The sequence below is a fragment of the Oncorhynchus masou genome, chromosome 7, assembly GCF_036934945.1.
Source record: "Oncorhynchus masou masou isolate Uvic2021 chromosome 7, UVic_Omas_1.1, whole genome shotgun sequence".
Taxonomy (NCBI): domain Eukaryota; kingdom Metazoa; phylum Chordata; class Actinopteri; order Salmoniformes; family Salmonidae; genus Oncorhynchus; species Oncorhynchus masou.
In genome coordinates, this window is record NC_088218.1 from 11,259,356 (window position 1) to 11,271,927 (window position 12,572).

General features: G+C 43.2%; 1 pseudogene; it reads right to left on the minus strand.

Moving 5' to 3' along the window:
- Positions 1-81: 81 nt before the first annotated feature.
- LOC135543281 (POU domain, class 2, transcription factor 1-like) lies at positions 82-12,070 on the minus strand (annotated as a pseudogene).
- Between the last annotated feature and the right edge of the window lie 502 nt (positions 12,071-12,572).

Below are 12,572 nucleotides of genomic sequence, written 5' to 3' on the forward strand. Positions count from 1 at the left end.
AATAAAACCATTACAAAGATCTGATTATCAGGTTTGTCCTTTACCACTGAGTCTTCTTCTGCAAAGGAGAGACACAATGGCAACAATGTTACTACTTTTAATGATGTTTATAACCAAGTTACAGTAAGAGATTTTTCATATACATTTGTAAGTAAAAAAAAAACAATGTAATCCCCCAAATACAGCAGACAAACAGGTCAACAAGATGGGACATAGTTAAACGACTACGGTCTCCCTACGTTGTTCCCGTGACAACAGTGTGGCGTGATAGTAGTTGATATAGCAGTAGTAAGCTAGTATACTGTTGAGTGGGTGTGTTCATCATCTATGTAGTCTGCCAAGTAGTGACATCACACCTTGCATTGCCACAACCATGGGTGTCACCACCTAGTGTTAGTGTGACAACTGCTACCTCACTAAACGAGACAGGACGAAGTAGGGACCAGATTTGGAGTGGTGTACTGTAATCCGTTACGTTATCAGAAAAAATCTTGTAATCAGATTATACTTTTGAAAAACTAGATTACTTCTTGGTTTACAAAAATGTTACATTGACACCTTTCTGTTTTATCAATTACATTAAATTAGGCATTGAAAACGCGAGTCAGACCACAAGTCAGAGACCACTATGATACAACAAATGTTTGTTTGGATCATTTTTGTCAACTTCTAATGCCTCTAAGGGGAAAGTAATCAGATTGTTACTGAGTAATCTAAGTTAGTTAATTGTTTACAATTTCAGATAACTAGTAACAGTTACATTTAGAAAGTAACCTACCCAACTCTGTGTGGGTGTTAGAAAAAGATATGCAGGCCTACACTTTTTGTTTTTTGTTGTTAAAAGTATTAAATCACAATACACAGGCAGTGAATCGAGGCAGTGAATCGTAAAACATCCAAAAAGACCTTCCATTTGACCATCTACCAACAGTAAGATCATTCTGCATTGACATCCATACTGAATGAGAAAAACAAACAATTAAGCTCTTTTCAAAACACACTTTCTGCTTGACGATATCTTCCCTGAAATGTACCATATTATACATTGCGCTTTGGATGCCAGTGCTTGGTTCTGTATCGGTCTACTACAGTATAAATACGCTGTAGGGACGGGAGTAGAAAGGGAAGCGTGAAGAGACTGGGAAAGACCGTCAGAGGCCGGGATTCAATCCGGTCCTAGGTTATAAAGGTATTACGTATTTTAAAGGCAATGTTCCCTGCTTTTGCAGAGGTCCCATTCACGATAAATGCTGCATATGTTCAGCTCAATCAGAAATTGCCTTTAAAAGCCACAACGCCTATAACCCTGCGATCGGATTGAATCCCGGCCAGAGTATTCTTTGGTATTTGTGTAGATGAAACATTTAGCAGGATTTTTGCTTTGGAATACAGCTGGAGGAAAATATCTGCCCTCTACTTGATGTAGAAACAAAACAAGCAGATGTTAAGGGGTGGGTAATCATTTAGACTCCAGGGCCACATCGGGATTTCAAAATTCAGCGGAGGGCTGCACTTTTTGGGGCCCAGAAAAAGGGCAGTTATTTTAAAACGTAAAAGGTCCATTATAATTTAGTTTTAAAAGTTCAAAAGTTTCCTGGAGTGTTTTTTCATCTGGCCATATGTTGCCGTCACCTGCATTACTTGGCGTACAAATAAAACTAAGACAATGTGTAAGAGATGTGATGACTAACTGCACAACATTCAGGTAAAGCGAGTACAAAGGACAGCAGCACCACTGATCTAAGTGTGTGTGTGTGGTAGAGCGTTATGTCTTTGGTTTCTTTTGAGATGCTGCCTCCTGGTGTTGAATAGGCCCAACAGTCCCAGATGAACCCAGCACTAGACAGCCTGTCCCCCCAAGACTGGAACCATCAGTTAGGATGTCAGTAAAGTTTACAAACAGGTTGTTTTCTAACCTGCATTAAGTAGTAGTATGCAGATACCATATATCCCATCCATTAAGGCCACAAAATAAATCATTTTCTCCCTTGTGATGAAAACATAAAGGCATGAAAAGTACACAGTGAAAACTTCTGGCTTTACATTTTTTTGATAAAACAGCACAACACAAAAGTAAAACAGAACGCAGTACATTTCCTTAGTTACAAGAGGACCATAATGGAAACAAGCATTTGGACTTTGTGTTTATATCCTCAGTTTGGTATGTGTATCTGTTGCCAGGTCAAACAAAAAAATCATGGATTTTAAATTGTCAAATCAAATCATTAAACTGCAAGTCAACAGGCCAGAAACGGATCCGTCCACACCCTGTGGTGTACTTTGGTCCAGTCACAACATTTCTATCCTACAGAGGATGTTAAAGATAATGCACTACATTCAATTACAAGAACCTACTAGTTCAGATAGAAAACAGGAATATTTAATGTATATATATTACTTGCATGTGAATAGAGCGCTAGACGTAAAGTAAAAATGACCCTCGGATACATATTTCAAACTTCTCAATATAGCAGAGCAAACCCACAACAAAGACTCCAGCAGAGATACAACTACATTTCCATAAGGCTTTGCAGGAAACCCCCAGAACAAACACACACCACCAAGAAAAGATCTAGCCATCAAACCAGCTACAAAATGAAAACGCTAATGCTTTGGTATTTAGGATCAGACAAGAATAAAGTACCATTTGGGTGAATATATGACATAATAATAGCAGTAGTACTGGACACTGCAGTTACAGTGCATGTGGAGTCAGCTCATGTTGTGTATCAAGATATGATTCTCTGCTGTCGTCACCGTTTCAAACGTACAGCAAAGCTACAAAAAAAACAGGTAAACATTTCTACATTCTTAGAATTGATGGTTTCAGTTTTGCTTGACTATATATTGTTTTCTTGCTGCTGAGGTATTTCAATATATTATGTTGAGTCAGTACTGATTGCAGTACCCGGGGCTCTAGTGGCAGCATATTGGTCTTACGAGAAAGAATAAGCTCAGAGAAGGCCAGACCTGGACAATCTCCTTTAACTTGTACATGCAGTGACTCACTGGGAAATGGCTGTCCTGAGAATTACTTCAAGAGCATTACTCTTGTAAATACCTTCTTGAACTCATGTAATCCAAGGCAGATTCAGTATGGGCCATGCAACTCCACTATACTACTGACACCTTACCCCACCTTCTCCAGACGCTCTTTTTGGTATCCTACCTGTCTTCTATAGACCTCGGCATAAGGGAGGAGAATATCAGAGAGAAACATCTTTGTTAGTCTTTGGAAAGTCCCCTTCAAAATATTGCATTAATCTCTCCCGCTCTGGAGAGGTCCATTAGATTAATCCCTATGTTACATTACACTAGGGTGATGATAATATAGAGCTAAGTCTAGTACACTAATATTTTTTGGGTTGGATAAAGGACATTCCAAGTTCTCTTGAAGTCTGCTGTTTTTAACTCTTCCCAGAGACTGCAGTAAAGCTCTCTCACAGCCTAGTGATTCTTTTTAAAGAGTTGGAACTATGTTGAAAAACATGTTAAAGCAACAAAACTTTTAATAAAAGTTTTGAAAAATGTACAAACGGCAAATATCAGAGCACACAACTAACCGCACAAAGAACATTTTAGGTAACATGGAAAAACAAGCAGAGAAATCTAATCTTTAGTTGTAAATCTGATGTCAACGGTCCAGGCCTGTACAACACGCCCTCAAGTAAAACTTAAAATTAGAGAACCTAACACACAGATCATCATGAAATCTCTCTAGAAAGTTAATCCATGTCAGTTTCATTCAATACTCAGCAAAATAAAATCAAACACACATTTTTGGTTTTAGAAGCAGTTCTGAGGAAAAAGAGATTCTATTGCCAAATCTCAATCAATCTTCGAAAGGACCGTTAGGACCCCTTGTGGCAGAGATAGGGAGGAAAACATCTTAATATTTTTCCAACAACAACTTTTTGGTGGTAGCAAAAAGAAACAAAGATTAAATAACGACCAAATGAAGAGGAGGAAATGGGGAGCGACCCACCCCGCGAGTTCATTCATTGGGCCTTAGAGGCTCTGACGATGGTGTTGACTGGTGTGGTTGCCGTGGTGATGGTGTTGGTGCCAGCGGTGAGTTGCAGGCTGAGGGCACTGGCAGGGATGAAGCTGACAGGGTTACTACCCAATAAGGACAGGCTCTGGGGGTTCAGGAAGAGTGGCGTGTTCACCATGCTGGGGGCGGAGCCAGACATGCTGGTGTTGGCAAATAGCAGGTTCCCGTTCCCGTCCAGGGTGGTGATGGGGAAGGACCCGCTGGAGGCCAGAGCTGTGAGGAAGGAGGAAGAGGGAAGGTTAGACTAGCATAGTGACTGGGGATCATTTCTCCCTGAGAAAGCAAGGGTTCCACATCCCTTCTTGTAACCAAAACAACCCTATTTCAGAGCTCTAGTGACTTTTAAACAAGCCAGAAAAGAACACATTAAATGCATATTTAAGTATGTATATAAAGGTGCATAGTAGCAGGGTGTACTTGCCACTCAACACACCTTGGATGGTGGCTAGCGCTCCTCCAAAACCTGCAGTAGTTAGGTTCAGTAAGGCCCCCCTGGAGGAGCAATGAGTCACTTATGTGATAATGGACAACATCTTTTTCACTTAGATACCGAGTGGAAACAGCACTTTGTGTCTGTGTGAGCCTCACCCTGTGTTGAACTGCGATGAGGGCATGAGACCCGGGCTGATTCCCGCCGCTGCAGCCGCCATTGCAGCCAGACCCCGCCGTTGCTGTAGAGCATTTGCCCCGCCTGCGTCATGGTAACGGCTGGCTGTGACATGGTTGTCACGGAGGAGGAGGGTGTGAGGGACATAGAGGGGACTGTAGGGGTGCTGGAGATGACGGATGCTGTGTTGCCGTTGGCTGGCACCAGGGTCCTGTCTAGAACACAGGATGGTCAACATTACACCATATAATTAATATACTATCAACATCAAATAAATAGCTACAGGACAAAAGACAAGTCTGCATCACCTTCAGCGATGAGGGGAAAAAACTATCAATAGTTAGTCTGGATATTATTTTTGACGGCATATCGTATCGTTTTGATAATATATTTTTGCGCTAGTTTGCTGTACCAGCACTATTTTTTCTTCATAGCTTCAAATCAAATTTTGTTTTGTCACATACACGTGTTTAATAGATGTTGTGAAATGCTTGTTCTCCATCTTCTATTTAAATAGGAAGCCAATTTGTTTTCAGCACTTGTATTTCCCTGACTGATCAAAAGCAGTTCTCATGTCTCTCCCTCGTCCCTCTGCAGCAGACATATGGTGAGCAACATTTTTGGAACATCGAAATCGCAATAAAAATCATAGTATCAAATCGCAATACATTGTGAAACGTAATACATATGCTATCGGCACCTAAGTATGGTGATAATATGGCATTGTGAGGTCCCTGGCAATTCCCACGATCGTAGTCTGGATAAACTAATGCGGAATTGCTACTACCCATCAGTGTTGGGATTAGTTACTTGAAAAAGTAATATTACTCATTACATTTAACAAAAGTAACGGTTTATATTACTTTGCGTTACTTTCATGAAAAATATCTCAAAAGCTCAGTTTGACTGTGGGAGAGAGGAAGGTGAACAGCTCGCTCTACTTACTACCTCGGCTTTGATCACTAGTTTCTCCTTTCATCCGTGGCGCTGCCTTCCTGTGTCAGTCTACAAGTGCTGCACTATACAGTATATGGGCTGCTTAATTAGCCATATATAATGTAAGCCAAACATCAGCTATCAGTTGTGGTTATAGCCTGCACGTATATGGACCCATAGAGATGCAGAGGACGCACTTCCACTAGACGGTGAAGCCCTCTTTGGGCTTTGCCATCACAGAGACTATCAATGGAAAGATCAGACGAGTACACCCAAGACTAGAAAAACACACACGTACCTGTGAGGCTGAAGCTGGTGACAGGCAGAGAGGGGTGACAGTCACAGTGGTCTGGGGTACAGTGTTCACCAGGCTGGCAGTAGTAGGGGACGAGAAGATGGACTTCTGGAAATCTGAGCTGCTGGGAGGGTTGATCCTCTTCTCCTTCTGCCGGCGGTTACAGAACCACACCCGGATCACTTCCTTCTCCATGTTCAGCTGGTCTGCTATCAGGGAGATCTCGTCTGATGACGGCTTCTGGTTTTGCTGCAAGGGGACAAAAAGCACCAGACTCAGTGAGGGAAAGTAGACACCTAGTGCTGGCAGTGGTCTGTAGACACCCCGACTACTTCTAAATGCACGGCGTACAGTCAAACATCCCTTATTTGGGTCGAGCTCTTCTAAAAGGCATCTAAATCTCGTCTGAACAGGTACAATCTTCCTTGTTAGAACCAGGTCTTACCTGGATGAAGCTCTTCTCCAGGGCCACACGGATGTTGGTGTCGATGCTGGTCCTCTTCTTGCGGCGCCGGCTATTGAGGTCAGACGCCAGGCTGGGTGACCCGTGACCAGAGCCCAGGGGACTGAGGCTGGGGCTGGACTCTGAGCTCACATTCTCTGCAGCCAGAGGGACAAGGAGAGTGGGTCAGAAAACCCAGTGGGAGAAAAACTCAGATACACTACCCAAATATAAAAATGTACACAATGACAGCATTTAAAAAAATTAAAATAACACACACACCTCCCTTATGAGGACCTACCTGCGTCGTTGAGCCACTTCTCCAGCAGCGGTTTCAGCTTACACATGTTCTTGAAGCTCAGGTTGAGTGCTTCAAAGCGGGAGATGGTGGTCTGGCTGAAGTCATTACCATACAGCTTCCCCATGGCCAGCCCCACGTCACCCTGGAGGGAGAAGAGAGGGGGCAGGGAAAGTAAGACTGACATCAACCAGGTTGGTAGTATATAGGGTGAGTTCCCTTCCTTAAAAATGTAGTTTGATGCACTGAGTATTTCGGAAAAAAACCTCAAGTACAATATAAATGCAATCCCTGGAACTCTTTCATATCTTGTTTCAATGGCAAAATAATGGAGGGAAGAAAATCAGTTTTGGATAAAATAATTTATCACAAACACAAAAAATAAAATAAATTATGAGCGTATTACAGCGGAAACCAGTCCAGAGTCCCTGCGCCATACCTGTGTGAAGCCCAGTCTGATCCTCCTCTGTTTGAAGGCCTTGGAGAAAATCTCCAGCTCCTCCAGATCATTGGCATCCTCCAGAGTGGGCGTGCCCAGACCTTTAGGGGGCGGGGTCTGGCTGTGGATGAGGAGCTGGCCAGGGGTGGCAGTTATGGTCCGTGTGGGAGAGGCCGGCTGTGTGCGATAGGAGAGAAAGATAGAGGGAGGAAGAGACGTGCATGGTCTGTGTTCCTGTCCTGAAACAACCCACAGCCACTAACAATTAGGCTATTGTGAAAAAGTGTGTTTCCCCTGACCTGTGGGGCAATTGTGATAGTTGGAGTCTGTAGGAGGTTGGCTTGGCTCTGAGGTAGTTGAGTGAGAAGATTTTGGGCTTGCAAAAGATCTGTCAAATGAGAGATGGTTTAGTGAAAGGTCCTGAAACATGAAACTACTTCAGTGCTGGTGTATAGCTTACTATGATACTGAAACATACTGGGCTGTCCCTGTGGAGTCTGGGAGATGAAGAACTGAGGCTGTAGCTGGGTGGCCATGGAATGACCTGGCTGGACCAACACAAACTGCTGCAGGCCCTGCTGCTGGAGCTGAGAGAGAGGAGCCAGTGTTAGACAAGTATGAGTCACTGTGTGTGAGTGAGTATATAACACTACAGTAGATCTCTTACAGGAGTGATGTGTATAGGCTGGGACAGTGGTAGTTGGGTGGTGATGGGGGTGGCTGCGGAGGCAGAGATGGCGGCCCCCGTGGTGCTGCTGTTCTGGGCCTGGCTGGCGGAGTGCTGCTGAACGGCTGCTGCAAGGAGCTGGGCCTGAGCCTGCTGGAGAAACAGCTGCTGCTGCGCTGGAGACAAGGTCAACTACACAAACAAACAGGGAGAGAGACAAGAGAAGAGATTGAAGGAGAGAGTGTGTGTGACTAAGAGAGATAAAAGGGGGCGTGTAGGTGTGTATCAGAGATTTAATCTGTGGCTTAAACCCTACTACTTTTAAATTATAAAAAGCCAGTGCAACCTATGGGGATATGACTGCAGAGAGAAGGTGGGAGTATTATAATCAAAGACTGGTTATGAGGTATATGTAAATTGGCATACATTTGCATATCCACCCCCACCTGTTTCTAAGCGACAGTTGGAGTGGGCTAATTAGCATGCAGCAGACAGCGCGCTGGTTTTTTGTTTCAGCGAGAGGAGGCATGCCAGGCAGCAGGCTGCTGTACTACCATTTTAACGGCTAGTTCCAAGCTGGCGCCAGGGTAGCGGGCTAAAGGCGTCACCATGGCAATGCTGGACGCAATGAATGGACCCCTTGAGTAGCCAAGGGGACGGGATCTTATCCGTCTTGCCTTGGTGTTAGATCATGTTGGCTATGGAGCTAACTGACTGATGGCTTGTAGAGTATTAGAGACTAAAAGTATGCAAATTAGCATTTCTGGCTTTTGTTAAAAAAATAATATGAGTAATGCGTGGGAGTGTGTGTGTTACCTGTTGCAGCAGAGCCTGTGACTGTGCGTTGGTGAGGGACATGACAGTCTGCTTCTGAGAGTCCCGGCCATTGGTCAGCACGCCTAGAGACGGGAGGTCAGTCAGAACAACACAGTCAAAATCCTCCAACATACATCTTTACATTGGACCAAATATACAGACTCAGTTGTTACTACTCTGTTACCACAGTACAGCACCGAGGACAACACCATCGAACCTCAAGTCAGTTCAGGACTACATTTTCTGTGATGGAAATTAAACAGGCCATAATATATAAAGACAAGCTCATTCCAAGAAACACATATTCCATGACATACTAAAGGCTCTAGCTGTAGTCAAAGAAAGGCTGTAGAAACTCACCTTTGACTACGTCCCCATTCTCCATGGTGTTTTTACTGGGCACTGACAGGTTGATTATCGCGTCTGAAACAGAGGGGACAATAGAATCTTGTAAACCAGACGGCTCGGAAACAGCCCATGACAATTACATTTATTCCTTCAGAAAACAAATTCAAAGGATCAACAAGTGTAGAATTCCACAAACCATCACAGGTGTTCTGGAATACTCTATTGTCATGACACGCAGTCCAATACCCATACTACTAGCATACCAATTGAATAGCACTGTATCCAAACCCAAAACATTGCTTCATTCAAGTGGAATGTGGTATGTTAGTGTGGATATTGGAACAGATCTCTCACACTGCTCTGCTCACCGGCTATTGCAGAGTCCACAGTCTGTGGCATCACCGGCGTGCCATCCAGGCCAGCTGGCACTGACCCCGCTCAGTTGGGCCCACTGACCAGGAGCAATCAGAACCCAGAAGACTGGCACAGCCAGGTGTGTTAAACAGAACACAACAGGAGGAGATCCGTCTAGTGTTCTCTTTCGCTCACTGTAACAACTAGCTGCTCAGCACATCGCCTCTCTCACTGTAACAACTAGCTGCTCAGCACACCGCCTCTCTCACTGTAACAACTAGCTGCTCAGCACACCGCCTCTCTCACTGTAACAACTATCTGCTCAGCACAACGCCTCTCTCACTGTAACAACTAGCTGCTCAGCACACCGCCTCTCTCACTGTAACAACTAGCTGCTCAGCACACCGCCTCTCTCACTGAAACAAATCAACAAGAGTGTGCACACCGCAAAACAGTATTTCTGAAACAAATCAACAAGAGTTTTCTCCTCATTTTCTCTCTCTCTCTCCCTCCCTCCCTGTGGAATGGAACAGAAACAAAGAGTGCAGCTGGCAGCGTAGCGCCCATAACGAAGCAGCGTAATCAGTATTCAGCTGATTAGAGCCGTATGCAAATTCAGCCCCCCGTTTCTCATTAAGCCAAGGCGCCTGCTTTGAAGTTGCGGAGAGCAATTCATTTCACACAGAGCTCCGAAATCTTTCTGCATAATACAAAAAAATCTCTATAAATATTTATTAGCTAATTTGCATATTAATTGGATAGCTTTTAAGGAGTACGTGGCACGTGCCAAATAAGTTCACTCTTGTGCGCACTCTCTCCCTCGCAGCTCTTATAATTTGAGGGCGAGGGGGATAAATTACTTCCAAGCTGTAGGCCCCACTTTGCCATTTGATAGCAAACTGATAGTAAACTTTGTTTCCAAATCCAAGACATGAAGGCGTGAGTGAGTGTAGGACTACGCAAACCCTTATCATGGCCTTCTCTTCAATGGCAAATCTCCAAAATAAAACATATATGACATTGAATTTGTATACGAGACTGATGGCTGTAGGCCTACACTGAACATGTTTGAGCTTCAGCAGACAGTTGTGGATAAGAGCCTTGAGTTCCATAAACCTAATTGGCACACAATGCATTATGCAAATCATTCAATTAATAGAATTTCAGATTAGCAATGAATTATGCTTTCATGTTATTGAAAGCCCAAATGCATAATGCAAAGTAGATAAGGGAGAGAGAGCGCACAGGAGAGAGGGGGCAGAGAGAGGAGATGGCAGAGAAAATTCAGCGTATTCAAATAACAGACATCCAAAATATGCAAAACACCGATCATATTCTGTGAAATTGGAGCTGAAAAACAGTGCATAAGATTCCTCCTGAGCATTGGAGGCCTTGACACAGGGCTTTATGACACTCCGTAACATTCTAGAAGAGGTCCTTTACCTTCAGGTACACCACTACAGGACTAGACCGTAGTAAAAGGAAAAATGTGAAAGGATTAGGCTAAGTCAAAAATGTGATTGTTTTCAAAGAGACTAACTGATGGATAGCCTATGTGATGAGTAGTCTACATGAGATCCACAGAAGACCTTGTTCTTCCATCAACCTCTAGTACTACTAGTACACCGTGGGGTGGCTAGGGAGGGTTCTCTTACCCAACTGTGTCACATTTACTCTTCAGAAAACATGGGCTGAGCTAGTACAACTATAAAAGTTATTCCACTGGCATGCCTGTAGGCCTAGCGGGAAGACACAAACAATGACAAACTTGGCCATTTCAATTTCAGTCTGCTTTCACTAGCAAACAGAACAAACCAGTTGGGAACAGTAGCCCTCTTTGCACAAAAAGTATTCAACCTGATAGCTAGTCTGTGACCTTGGCCTGGAACAGGTACATGCCTGTAACCAGAGTTACAAACGTGGTGGCAAACTCCACTCCAAGCGGTTTAACATTCTATCAAAAAGTTTTCGTTCAAATGTCGAAGAGAAGTTAGGAAAACTACGCTATAAAGATGTCAACGTTTCCATGGATTTTCAGAGTTTTTCGTTGGTGCGATCTCATTGATACAGTACCCATAACGTTGACCGTGTTCATTGCTACAGTCAAGTTACTGTAGCCAGCGAGTAATGAAAATAAGTGATCTCCTCCTAGCGGTAACCCCCCCCCCAACTGCATTGCAAATAATAGATTTACTATTATTAGATTTACTGCAATTGTTGTATCAAATCCTCGCTAGATTCTTTCAAATTATTTCTAAACATACTTCTGAGATAAATGAATATGCAAAATGTAGCTAGCTGCTAGTTAGCACGAAGTAACACTAGCTATTTGCTAGCTAGTGTCCATGCAAGCGAAGCTAGCTCGTTAACTATTGCCTTTTTTTCTGTAGTTATGTTCCATTACATTTTTTTTAAGTGAGTTAAATAGCTAGAGCAAACAACTCAACAGCGTTGCCGATTACAGATAAAATATGTTAAATCGCTGTGACTTTTGGCTATGAATATGGAACGCGCACCACACAAAGGAGGGAATGTCTTCTCCTCGAACGACAACAACAATCCTGGTCAGCTTTTTCCTCATACACGCGCCGGGTAAGATTGTAAACTAGAGCAACCATATGGTGCTGGTCTTTTCGTTTATTTGTCACGGAGTCAGACATAATAAAATATAATCTGCAAATGAATATGTAAAATGTAGTAATGATTACCTGGTCCTGAACTTTCATATTGGCTCATTACTCCTCCGTCAGCCATATTGAATATTTAAAACAAATGCATTCAGTCAACTATAGAAGCCCTCCCACCCAGGTTGTCACTATTTGACCACGCTAGAACCGACGGAAGTAGGCCTACAGCGCTTCAAAACCCCCAAACACGATTTTAAGCACTTAGACCCGACTAACCACCAACCCTAACATAATCCTACAATTCGTTTTAGAACAGATATCGTCTGTTCTAGCTCAGTTCTGCATATACTTAAAAAAACCTTTTGCCCGTCTAGCATGTTCATCTAGTCACTAGCCTAACACTCACTTGGCATGAGAGACAATAACACAACTACAAATAAACCATGGCAGAGAGTAGTAATGACGTTTTTCTTTCGCAAAGTGGAATAGTAGCATTGACTATGTTATTTGCGCGCGTGTATGTCTTCTAGCTTGAACTCTTCGAGTGCATACAGTACATGCCCATACTTGTAGGGCTAGACAGACGCTCAATAGGATATTGACTGCCTTGTCAAAGTGTGTCTTGCTGTAGTCTTCTATCCATAATATAACAAGTAGATAGTATGTATGGGGTAAAATATTGTGATAAA